The 13107-nt window shown below is 50.1% G+C and overlaps 2 protein-coding genes across 6 annotated transcripts in view; one reads left to right on the top strand and one right to left on the bottom strand.

The window, feature by feature from the left end:
* Positions 1 to 13107, top strand: part of LOC129384973 (uncharacterized) — a 55891-nt gene that overhangs the window by 2383 nt on the left and 40401 nt on the right. Inside the window, exon 3 of one of the 5 annotated variants that reach the window (XR_011893700.1) lies at positions 7807 to 7962. The exons of the other annotated variants lie outside the window; for them this stretch is intronic. The gene's annotated coding sequence lies outside the window, so the exon portion shown is untranslated. The remainder of the gene's footprint in view (positions 1 to 7806; positions 7963 to 13107) is intronic. 5 annotated transcript variants of the gene reach the window in all.
* The window catches only part of LOC126529477 (uncharacterized), a 98214-nt gene that overhangs the window by 53634 nt on the left and 31473 nt on the right, over positions 1 to 13107 (bottom strand). The gene's annotated exons all lie outside the window — the stretch shown is intronic.

The raw sequence follows: 13107 nt of genomic DNA, 5'->3' as shown, positions 1-13107 counted from the left end.
TTTACACTGGAGTCAGGCAGCCAGGCCGACACTCGCTCGCGCCAAGCGCACCTACCAACTTCATCGTCGTTCTCGCGACGGCTCGTTTCCTGAGCATCGCTCGATGAAATCGTAATACCCCCCTGCAGCAATAGCACCGTCACGGTGCTGTTAAATATCCAAGGCGCATGGAGAGTTGTAGGGCTTGAGTCGAGCGACGTGGACAATGTCACTGCTTGTCACAGCGGAGGACGTAGTGGGCGTGGCTAGAACCATTTCATAGGTGACATCGGTCAGTTTACGGAGTGACGAGAGAGGACGGCGGCCTCTACAGTGCCCCACGAAAATTGTACGCCTTTCTTCAAAAGATTAGTTAGCGGTCTAGCGATTGTCGCAAAATCTGGAACAAAACGAAGAAAGTACGAGCATAGCCCTACAAAACTTCGAATGTCTGCGGCTGTCTTCGGAACCGGAAACTCTCTGACAGCGCGAGTTTTGTCGGGATCACGCTGTACTCCGGAAGCGCCGACGAGGTGGCCCAGAATAGTAATTTGCCGGTGGCCAGAACGACATTTGGATGAATTCAGTTGCAACTTCGCCTTTCGAAATACATCAAGTATAGTTGTGAGACGTTCAAGGTGAGTGTCCAATGTTGGCGAGAAGACGATGACGTCGTCGAGGTAGCAGAGGCATGTGGACCATTTGAAACCTTGGAGCAAGGAGTCCATCATATGCTTGAAGGTGGCAGGGGTATTGCATAATCTTAACGGCATTACTTTAAATTGGTATAGGCCATCAGGTGTGAGGAACGCAGTTTTTTTTCTCTGTCCATATCGTCAACAGCAATCTGCCAGTATCCCGAACCAAGATCAATAGACGAGAAATAGCTGGAACCATTGCAGGCAGTCAAGGGCGTCGTCTATACGTGGAAGCGGGTAGACGTCCTTCTTACTAATGTTGTTCAGATGACGGTAGTCTACACAAAACCCCCACGTGCCGTCTTTCTTCTTAACCAACACCACAGGTGAGGACCAGGGACTCGAACAAGGCTCAATGATGTTTTTGTCGAGCATTTTGTTGACTTCGTTTTGAATTACTCGGCGTTCCGACGCAGAAACCCGAGACGGTCGTCGGTGAATAGGCATAGCATCGCCACTAAGAATCCGATGCTTGACCGCGAGCGTCTGGCCTAAAGGGCGATCGTCGATGTCGAAAATATCTCCGTAGGACAATAATACCTGGCAAAGCTCTGCAGCCTGCCCCGAGTACAGGTCCGTCGCAACCATCGGCACCCGAGGCTGGCGCGAGGGGCCTGCTAAGCTCGCGAGAACCATTGGTCCATAACGCTGCCACGTATTTGTCGCCGAGACAATCAACGGTGGCAAGGCAAATACCTTGCGGTAGAATTTGCTTTGCCAATCCAAAGTTACAGACAGGCATGCGAGTGTGGTTCCCAGCAATATTAAGTATACTGTGAGGCACTGTAACGTCATACCTTATTGGAATGTCGGGCAGAGGAGTGACAAGGTATTCGCCATCAGGAACTGGTGGGAAAGACACCAGTTCAATGTAGGCTATTGACTTTGACTGCAGGCGAAGAAAGCCGGTGGGACGTAAGCGGAAGTGGGGTGCGTCAGAAGGTTCTGCGAGCATCGGCAATTCAAGGCGAAGGGTACTGGAAGAGCAGTAAATAAGAGCAGAATGTGCGGAGAGAAAATCGAGGCCGAGAATGAGGTCGTGGGGGCAATGAGCAATTACGGTGAAGAGGACAGGAGTGTGGCGGCCGGAGATGCTGACGCGGGCCGTACACATGCGGATGATAGGCACAGTACCGCCATCCGCAACGCGGACGACGCTTGCCGACGCTGGGGTGAGGAGCTCGTTCAGTGATCGTCGGAAGGCAGCACTCATAATTGAAAGATGGGCTCCTGTATCGATGAGTGCCGTGACAGGATAGCCGTCAGCGTCAACGTCAAGAAGGTTTCGGTTCGTGGGTAACGTGAGCAGAGTATTTCAGGGCAGGGTTGACAACGCAGCTTCACCTCCAGAAGCTGCAGTGCCTTCTTTTCCGGCTGGATCCGGGAGGCGATAGGCGGTGAAGAGAAGCTGCGGGGTTGGGGCGAACGAGACTCGTGGCGTGGAGGTGAGAGCGAGCGGCTGTACCGAAGGTTCGGAGCAGGAGCATTAGCGGCAGTGGATTCCTGGCGGGTGGTATAAGGAACGGAATGCCCAAAGGTGCGGCAACAATCGGCGCTGTATGTCCGAGGAGGTGATGGCCATCGGTTGCGGTAGGGATGAGCGACGTGGCCGATGCGACAGCAATGGAAGCAGATCGGCCGGTCATCAGGGGTACGCCAATCGGACGGGTAGTGGTGAGATGTGGCGGAAAAGAACTGCCGAGGACAAGGAGGGCCACTAGAGAACTGGGGAACGCTGGGTTGAGCCCTGGAACACACGGAGTTCACACCCATGATCTCGCAATGATGGTTGCTGGTGGATCGGGAGGCGCCGTGGAGAAAGGTGGCGAATAGGTGGCCTCGAGTTCGCGGCGAACAATACGGGTGACGTGGTCATAGGTGGTGGTCTGACGTGGTCGACCCTCACATGTCGGCGTAGCAGCAGTGTTGGGTAGCCGCGTGATGTGGTGTATGATATGGCCACTCTTAGCTTGTGCAAGGCGACGGCTTTCTTTGACGATGGCGTTGATAGTCGAGACGTTGCCGAAAACAAGCAAATTGAAAGCGTCGTCGGCGATGCCTTTTAGAATATGTGACACTTTATCGACTTCCGGCATAGCATCGTCAGCTTTGCGCCATAGAGCTAAGACGTCGAGGATGTAAGAAACGTACGGCTCCGTAGATGACTGAACACAAGAAGCAAGAGCCCTTCTCGCGGCAGCCTTGCGCCCCTTGGGGTCGTTGAACAATTCCCGTACCTTGTCTTTGAAATTGTGCCAACTGGTTATCTCGTCGTCATGCGTTTGGTGCCACATGCGTAGGGTGCTACCGAGATAAATTATGACATTGGCGAGCATAATCGTTGGGTCCCACCTGTTATTAGCGCTGGCGTGTTCATAGAGTTTGATCCAGTCGTCAACATCCTGCCCCTCCAGGCCAGAGAACACACCTGGGTCGCGATGTCAGGCGACCGTGACGATTGGAGCAGTGGGACAAGCCGAAGCTGTTGCAGAGGTGGGCGCGTCACCGAGAGGCATGGTGGCAAGCTCGATGTGCCGACCACTTCTGAGTTCCGTGGTGAGGACGGGGATCGCTGACCTTCACCAGAATGTTGCGTGTGGAAAGACACAGACAGAAGAGGCTATTTAAAGGCTATTTACACCAGAGCGAGGTAGCCTGGCCGACACTCGCTCGCGCCAAGCGCACCGGCCAACTTCATCGTGGTTCTCGCGGCGGCTCGTTTCTTGAGCATCGCTGGATGATATCGTAACAATATCATCACAATTTTTGTGCCTGGAATCAACGTAGGTCGAAAGCATGTTGGTCAAAGATCTGTTGGTGCGCTCGACGAGACCATTTGTCTGCGGGTGATACAGGGTCATATGGTGAAACTAGCAAGCACAGGGATGCAACAGTTCTTCGACTACTTCAGCCACGAACTGGTGACAACGATCGCTCACAATAACAGGAGGGGGTCTATGCCACAGTATAACGGAGGACTGGAGGAAGCTCGAAACATCAAGAGCCCTGGCCGTTGGCATCGCTGTGGTTCGCGCATAACGCGTCAGATGGTAGACACAGACTGTAATCCTGCGGTTGTCATATGTTGAGCGCGGAATTGGGCCGATAAGGTCCTCTGCAACCACTTCGAAAGGAGATGATGGTGGCGCCACAGGGTGAAGGAGTCCGACTGGGGCAGTATTACGGCGCTTAAATTGCCGGCACTTCTTACAACTGACCACATACTTTTCTATATTCCTTCACATACTCTTCCAGTAGAATCGGCCTTGAATGCGGTGGTATGTTCTTGTGAAACCTAGGTGCCCTGCGGTCGAGTTGTCGTGCATAGCATGAAGCACGTGGGTTCTCAAATTCTTAGGGAACACTAAGAGGAGGCGGGTGCCCCATCAGCCGCATATTTTTTCTTGTAGAGCAGGTCATTTTGGATGACAAAGCCAATTTTACCTGTTGGTTGAGCAGCTGAGGCGAAGAGGGCATCCAGACTGCGGTCGTCACGCTGCTCTCCCCGGAAAGTGATGAGGTCGGGGAAAAGGATGTCGTCGATGGCGGCCAGAAACTCATCGTAATTGTCGGCGTCACATGCACTAGTTGGTAGAGGGATGCTCGAAAAACAGTGGGCGTCCGCATGATGTCGGCCATTCTTGTAACGGACTGCAAAGACGACAGCGAGACACTCTCGCTCAGTGTCGTTCTGCTCGGCCTTTCTCAACGAAAAGCAGGCATAGGAAATGACATGCTCGGCGTCACGAAAACGCTGGACGAGGACGGCGCTGAGGCCGATTCCACTTTCATCGGTGTGCAATTCTGTTGCGGCAGTGGGGTCAAAATGGCGAAGTATGGTTCCAGAAGAGAACAGGAACTTCAGTTGGCAAAACGAGGAATCGCAATCTGCTGTCCAGGTGAAAGGGTTATCTTTGCGCAGTAATGAAGCCAGAGGGTGGGTAGTATCGGAAACGTTTGGCACCAAACATCGGAAGTACGAGCAAAGACCGAAGAAATCTCTTGTATATGATGCGCATCAAACTTCTTCTTCTCGCGGAGCGCGATTGAAATGAAAAATATTCTGCCACATTAAGCTTGAATTTATGTTCTATCTGACAACTACACCCACCGTGACTCCATCTTCTAAAGCTATTTTGAACCCCATTTTTATGCCACAACAAGTGGACGCAGCGTCGCGTTCTCAAAGCTTCGAACTGGTAAGCGAATGCAATTGCTTTTGTACCTTTGATGTGTACTATCGTTTCAAGAAAATTATTAGCGTGTTATATAGCTCATTGTATTCCTCTTGTGACAGTTTGGGCGCCAAACACCTTTGCGATACGCCGCGAGGACTACATTTAGACCCGTATCCCATATGATACACTGTGCAGTTCGGGGTAATTTTTGTGTTCTGAAGCGCGTCGGTGGCGTCTTCACAGAAACATTACATTTGCGATGTAATGGAGCATATTTGCATGCTTTCTTGTTGAGGGAAAGTGAAGTATCCTTTTTTTGTCCTAGGCAATGGATGTCGGCACTTTTTATGGCGGAACAAGACGGGGAGTTCGGCCCATTCCTGGTCATGGTGACAGAAGCAGCGATAACGAGCTCTCGAACGACGATGCGCAGAAACTGCCACCCTGCCCGGCTCCATCTACGCTAGCAGAGGGGTCACCTGAAAGTGAGGATGATAGTGAAGATAAAGCTCCTCCTCCAGCATCGACTTCTAGAGGCAAGAAAGGACCTGCAAAATGTGCACCAAAGTTGACAAACTTATGCCTTGAAAGGGACCCAAGAGAAATTGAGTTCACTGGGAACACCGTGATGCCATGGACTACGAAATACCTTGACACTCCCTTCCACTTCTTCAAATTCCTATGTCCCGTTGAGGTCTTAAAGATGATTCGCGAGGAATCGTTGCGCTACTCAATTCAGTATCGTCCAGAAAAGCCTCTCACCGTGAGTGTAGAGGAACTCGAAAGCTTCGTCGGAATGGCTCTTTGCATGTCGATCATTCAGCTGCCAAGCACCCGAAACTACTTGAGCTCCAGCATCGGACACCACAAGGTCAGACGTGATGTGCCTGAACCGCTGGGACGAACTAAAACGATTTCTCCACTTCAATGATTATGAGACTTTTATTGATCATGACAAGCTGCACAAGGTGAGACCCTCTTGAACAAATTGCTTGAGCAGCTGAGGACAATTCCGCGAGAAGAGAAACTGTGCATCGACGAGCAAATTGTTCCATTCAAGGGACGAAGCTCACTGAAGCAATACCATCCAAAGGAACCACATCGCTGGGGATACAAAGTTTTGCTCTGAGTCGGGTGTCTGGTTTCTGCTACGATTTCGAGGTCTTCAGTGGGGCCGCGGAAAACAAGAAGCTATCAGGTGAGCCTGACCTAGGCGCAAGCAGCAATCTTGTCGTGAGGTTGTCTCGCACCACTACCAGGCAAAACAGTCACCAGTTGTTTTTTGACAACTGGTTTACTACTAGTCTTCTGGAAGTATTTTTAGAGAACGCAGAGATTGACTGCCTTGGCACTGTGCGATGATACCGTCTATCTGGCTGAACGCTCCCGAGAGAAAGGGAAAATAACGAGAGAGGAACATATGAAGAAAGGGCATGCGAAGTGTCGGGGACCAAGCTGTCTGCAGTAGCGTGGCGCAACAATAAAACAGTCACGTTGTTCTCCGCGTTCGCCGGTAGTGAAACAGCGGACGTAGTAAAACGGTACTTTTCAAAAGAAAAAGCGCGCAAAGTGGCTACCTGCCCAATGGTTGTGTTGATCTATTAAACAAATATGGGCGGTGTAGACCTCCTCGACCTGATGCTGGGCTATTACCGAATCAAGATTCCATCAAAGAAATGGTACCACCACATATTTTTTCACCTGATGGATCTCACCATGTGAATGCCTTGCTTCTCTGGCGAAGGCAAAAAAGTACGAAGACTCCCCCGCTTGAGTTCAAGGCTTCTGTCGCAGAAGGACTCTGCAGGGCAGGAAAGGAAGCGCGCAGGGAGACCGAGCACTGAAATCGAGTCACTTATCTAAGCAAAGAAGATGGCCACGCTGGCGCCTCTGCCAACTGCTGATGTTCGCCTCGACAAAATGGACCACATGCCCGATTGGCTTGACAAGCGAGTGCGCTGCAGCCTGCCCTCTTGCAACCACCTCACAAATGTATCATGCGAAAAGTGTAATGCAGCCCTTTGTTTCAACTGGGAGCGAGACTGCTTCGCATCGTTCCACTAGGAGGGCAAGATGTATTAGTCACGCAAGCAAGGGATATCATCACCCTTGCTTTCATGATGAAATTTCAGGGAAGCTGCAATACCTTTGTGCAATAAATGTTATTTCACCAGTTTTCTATTCGTTTTTCAATCACGCTTTCTTTTCTCTTCATATCCCATGTTATTCTAGACGACCAAAAAAATTACCCCTAACTGCATGGGGTATCATATGTGATACGCGAAGAAAACGCTCTAATAAATCTAAACCGCGCATTATTGTTAAAAACTAAGTTAAGTTTGGGTGTTTGCATTGCAAATCAAGCCTGCTGTAGTTCTTTCACGTGAAAAATAATACTCATGCAGTAAGGAGTTAAAGCAGCTGACTGCAGCGACTTTCTGTCGGTCAGGTCGCATCCCCTGGTTGCCCCCTAGATGTCCAAGTACTAGCGCATCTCGCTGGCCAAAGTGACATTTCTTATAGTTGAGGATAAGGGAAGCTTGTTCAAGGCACGTTAGAACAACGTCCAGTCGATGGTTGTGTTCTGTAAAAGTGCGACCAAAAATGACGACGTCATCTAGATAACACAAATAAACCTCTCATTTCAGGCCGCGCAGTACCGAGTCCAGAAACCTTTCAAATATTGCAGGCGCGTTGCATAAAGCAAACGGCATGACGTTGAATTCAAACAAGCCGTCCAGGGTCGCAAAAGCGGTTTTCTCCTTCTCAGCTGAGTGGATGGGTATCGGCGAGTAGCGCGATCGGAGCTCTACAGATGAAAAGCAGTATGCGGAACGAAGGCAGTCGATAAAGTAATCGATCCGGGGAAGTCGACATACGTCGTTTTTCATCACAGCATTGAGACGCCGGTAGTCGACACAAAACATCTAGTGCCCATCTTTCTTCTCCAGGAGTGTGAGCGGCACAGCCCAAGGCCTAGAGGAATCTTGGATGATGCCCTTGGCTACCATGTCGTCGTCATGTTGAGCGATGACCTTGCGCTCTGACGCAGACAGGCGGTGAGGCTTCTCCCTAATGGGATGCGCGGACCCCGTGTCGATCCTGTGGTGAGCCCGCGTAGTTAGAACGCGAACTTTGTTAGCATTCTGCGCGAAATCAAAGAATGTCACAGGCTTGCTAAAGACGCTGACCTAGACTTGACGCTTCTCTGAAGACATGGACTTGCTGATCATTTTTAAAGAAGGCGACGACTCTTCAGAGACACAGTGGTCAGCCCCGTGCTCTCGGGATTCGTGTGACGTGTCATGAGTTGAAGCGCGTATGCTGAGACTGGTACCCACTTATAAAGAGACAAGTCGCATACCACTGGGTAGCACAACAGACTGGGAGGCTAAATTTGTCGCCCACAGTGCACTTGCTCCGCATGCCACAGAGAGGACGCATCGAAGTACGAGCACACATTTTTTCACAGCCATCGAAGGCACAGGCTCAACAATTGCATCAAATGTATCGGCGTCGACACCGCCAGCAGCAACCCGAACTTTCCATTAGGGACGTGCCGGTAAGAAAGCATGTTCAATGACGTCGAGATCGCGTGAACAGGTACCAGGTTGGTCGGAAAGAAGAGAGAAGAAAAGCTCGCCACTATCGCAGTCCACAGTGGCACCGCACTGTTGTATGAAATCGAGGCCAAAAATTACGTTGGGAGTGGATTGAGCAAGCACTCCAAATTCGGTTTGATACACGTTATCGGAGAAATAAACGTTCACCGTGCACACTCCAATAGGTCGGAGCAACTCTACACTCAAAGCACGAAATACATTAGCGTTATCCCTGCAAAACATCACTTTACGGCCTAGTCGGATTTTGAAATCCAGGCTAATAACGGAGACACTCGTTCCTGTGTGCACTAAGGCCAATGTAGCAACATTGTCCACTAAAACACGAATCTTGTTATGACACATGGTGACTGGTGGAGGCATAGTGCGCGTAGTCGATAATGACGGGTGACTTCACCCCCATTAGTCGTGCCGCCTAGTTTCCAGACGGCACGACGTGAGATGTCGTCGTGGAGATGAAGACCTGCGCTGGCGTGAAGGCCGCGGTGTCAAGCTCTGCACAGAAGCTGGTGAGTCGCTACGGTAACTCGCCTGGTGGTTGGTCCTGCTATTGGAGTAAGAAGCCCAGCGTGTCCCGTTGCCGTGCCGATTGCTACGCCGATAAAGAGAGCGTGGTCGCTAATGGAACGGTGGTGACGTCCAATGGCGATGAGGCCAAAATCTGGCGACACGACCACGAATACCGCATTGGTAGCAGGCGAGGCGCACACAGGACGCACCGAAATTGTCAGTAGCACGGTAACTGTCCCGGCCGTCTCACTCTTGAGGAACTGCAGCGGGTCTGGCTGAGTCACCGTCGTGGAACTGGTAACTGGGCTGTGCGTTCATAGTACGGTTTAGTGCTCTTGAACGAGGAACGATGTTGTAGGCGTCTACGGAGGCGGCGTTGATGGACGTCTCACGGAAATCGCAGTGAGAAAAGGTCTCTCGAGCCCGCGGAGTCGAGAGGGAAGCCGCCTCACGCCGTTCAAGCTTTTCGCGCACCACTTGCCGAATAACTGACGTAAGGTCAGATGGACCTGCCACCACGTCAACAATGGCTACGTTAGTTAGGTAGGCGAGGCGGCCGTACTTCATTGTGATAAGCCAAGCGTTTAAGGTTTCAAATGCACGGCACCGCCGAATGACGTCGCTTACGGAGCTCAGACTGTCTTTTCCAACGAGAAACTAGTGCACGTCCTCGGCGATCCCTTTTAATAGATAACCCATCGGAGAGTGCAGGGCCTCGCACAGCTTCAGCATTTCCTCGATGTATGTGTGGCAGGTTTCTCTGGGAAATTGGGCTGCATGCATTCGGGTTTGCTCTGCACGCTTCTTTTAAGCTGCGTGATCTTCGAATTACTTCTTGATTTTGTCTGCGAACTTTTACCACGTCGTCATGCTTTCTTCTTGGCTTTCAAGCCAAGCAGACAAGTTACCCTTGAGGAAGAACGCAACGTTGTTAAGCTGGGCGATGGCATTCCACCCACTGATCCCACTTGCGCGTTGGTAAAAGCTGAGCCATCCTTCCACGTCTTTCCCGGCTTTTTCGGCTTAGGTTCGTGGTTCGATGTATGGCTGCCATGGGTAGCTGGAGCAAGGTGGTGGGATGTCGCCGTCGGAAGCCATCTGTGGTGGCAGACCGGCAATTTGGCGACTTCGGCGAAGCTCCAAGAATTGCGCTTCACCGGGCGGTTCGTCATCATTGTTTGGGGGCGCTGTTGTTTTACCCGGCCCCTCCGCCAAAACTCTTACGATGGGGTGCGTTTATTCAAGATGAATTGATGAAAAAAGGCCGCGCCGACACCAAGCCGCTGCAAAGGCAAGCGCATTTCGTTCTCTTCGTCTGTTCTTCCTGTAGTTTTAGCGCAACGATATTTCATACTCTCCGGATACTGGGTAACAAGCAATTGGCTATTACGGCGTCGATTCTGACAATACTAGAGGAGATATATTGGCAGAATTTGCGGAAGGAAAGGTACTACAAATAATGCGTACAACAGAAAGTGGACCTGGAAAATGCGTAATGGAGAAATTAAAAATTAAACAGATTTCATGCCATCTGCCGGTCCAAGCATAATGCCGGCTGAAGAATTGTGAGATAGGGTAAACGGAATTGACCATAGGATAGTGAGGCCTAGGATTTCTGTCAATTTGAAGAGACAAAAAGTAACAGTAAGGGTAAAAGCAAACTAATTCAGGTTGGTGCTCCCAAACAAATATGCAGCTTTAGAAGAGGAAGATGAAGGTCTAAGAGAGATAATGGATCGAAAAGTAATTAGGCTGATTTCTGAAGGAGCAATTGAAGTGGGAGGTAATGTACCCAGGCAACAAGAAGGTAAGCCCTACTAAGTAAGGAAGAACCTAATAAAGAATCGACAAAGCCTGAGACAATCTAACTCAAGATATCCGAGGAAAGTCGCCGAAATGTAAATACTGATCAGCAAAAGAAAGAAAGCGATATTCGAAATTATAACGTGGCACAGATTGAGAAAGCAATAAAAGGTGCCTGCAGCATAAGATCAGTGAGAAGTAAACATGGCATAGGATTAGCCAAATGTATTCACTGAAAGATAAGCAGCACAATCACAGCAGAAATCGGGTGATATACTAACAGCACCAAAATACGCTTATAGTGAGCTATGCAATACCCAGAAAAGTCAAGGTACTTTCACTCGAAGTAGTGATGAACAGGATACAGAGGCTGTTTCAATAACTAGCGATGAAGTTAGAAGGACCTTGCAAGACACGGCCCGGGGAGAAGTGGCTGAAGATATACTAACAATTGCAGACAGCTGAAGGAGATACCATTCCGTAAAAGCTTGCCGCCCTTTATATGCAATGCCTCACTACCTCAACTGTACCAAACAGCTCCAAGCATACAGCATCGCCTGCATATAGTTGGACATAACTGCATCCAACGCTCCCGGCTGGCAACCTTGGTTTGCAGCGAGCCCGTGTGTTGAAGACAATAAATTCTAAGACTTTCTTACAATGTACTAGAGGGAACTCTGGCAGAGCAGTCGGTGACCCCCCATGAGAATCAGAAGAAGTACATGGATTGGTCTGATGTTTGGGCTTGTCGATTCAGGCGTTATTGTGGCTTTGTTTATGACGCTTGTTATGCCTTAATTGTAAATTTTAGAGCAATCTATATTCTTCGAAGTGCAGAAGACGCTACGAACACGCACAATTGCTACTAATTGCAACAACTGACCTTGTCGACATGGCCAAATCGAAACGCGCCGTGCGTCAAGGCACTGGCATGCAGGCGATAAAATCATAAGGGCTTTCCGCATCACTCGTCGACGCATGCGTGGCCTAATGCTCTCAGTATGATGCTCCTGTGCTAGAGCTCCTGTGCTCGAATCGTGCGGTTGGACAGTTTGAATGTTTATTTAATCATTTATCAGGGAGTACATTCTTGAAAAGGACGAGTTTACAAGGTCCCAAAGCCGTTTGAAGCCAGGAGAACGAAGTTTAGGCAAATCCATGTACTTCCCGTAATCCCCAGGCTGGTACAATCGCTGGGATTGCAGCGCCCGTAAAGATTAGCGCCACAGTTCACCTTTGGCAATTACTGTATGAAGACCAATGCAATAACATCATTCGTCATCTTGCGTGAGTTGAAAGTTGTCAGAAGTAGTTCGGTGATTACTTTCGGCAGTCGGCAAACAAGTCCGCGCAGTGGAGTTTCTTAAGCCGCCCACAGAGCTCGTACTGTGGAGCAAAGTCGCGGATAACTGGAAGAGTTTTCGCCAATGATTCGAGTTGGTCCACAAAGCGACAGAAAATGCGGATGGAAGCACAGACGCTGAGAAAATAGCTCTGCTTCTCCATGTTGCTGGTAAGGAGGCGCAGGACGTGTATAACACACTTGAAGACACGTTGAAAGCTACTTATGACGCAATCGGTAAAACGTTTGATGATTACTGTATGTCGAAAAAGAACGAAACCTACGAACGCCACGTTTTTTCCATACCCGTTCAAGAGGAAGGCGAACCGTTCGAGCAGTTCTTGGGAGCCTTGCAGCTAAACATCCAAAAGTGCCAGTTCTCTCTGGTGAACAATTCACTCTTGCGGGACGAGATTATCAAGGGCATCGCCGACCACGAACTGCGTGAGTGAATGCTCCGGGAGGAAGATCTATCATTCGCTGGCACAAGCGGTTGGCATGTGTCGAGCGGAAAAGGTGGTCCAGAAAGAGAATGAAATGTTCGAGGAAATGCAGAAAAGTGTGGCCAAAGTGAAGCAAGAGACGCTCGTGGAAACGCGCAAGACAGTCGCGGGGATTCAGCAGAGCCGCCGAAATGCGCCTCGAGGTAACTTCAGCGGGTCGAGTGGCATTAGCAAGGGACTGTAGAGTTCGCCTCCAGGCAAGAGCGTCAGCTCGTCATGCAAGAGTTTCAAGCTCCGCAACAACGCATGTCCAGCATATGGAAATATATGTTGGAGCTGTGACAAGAAAAATTATTGCGCGACCTGTTGTTGGCGAGTGCGAGAAGTTTCCAAAAAAGAGAACGCGCATCTTAGCCGTCGTCGAGCGGCTTGAAATATTGCTTGTCAACACACGACCAGACGATTGTCAGCGCTGTACTGAACCTGTGCAGCTCCAAGGCGAAGTGGCCCATGTCAAAGTCGCTACAGGAGCTT

The sequence above is a fragment of the Dermacentor andersoni genome, chromosome 4 (assembly GCF_023375885.2).
Source record: "Dermacentor andersoni chromosome 4, qqDerAnde1_hic_scaffold, whole genome shotgun sequence".
NCBI lineage: Eukaryota > Metazoa > Arthropoda > Arachnida > Ixodida > Ixodidae > Dermacentor > Dermacentor andersoni.
The sequence above is the reverse complement of the archived record's forward strand: the minus strand, read 5'-3'. Positions and strand labels throughout refer to the sequence as shown.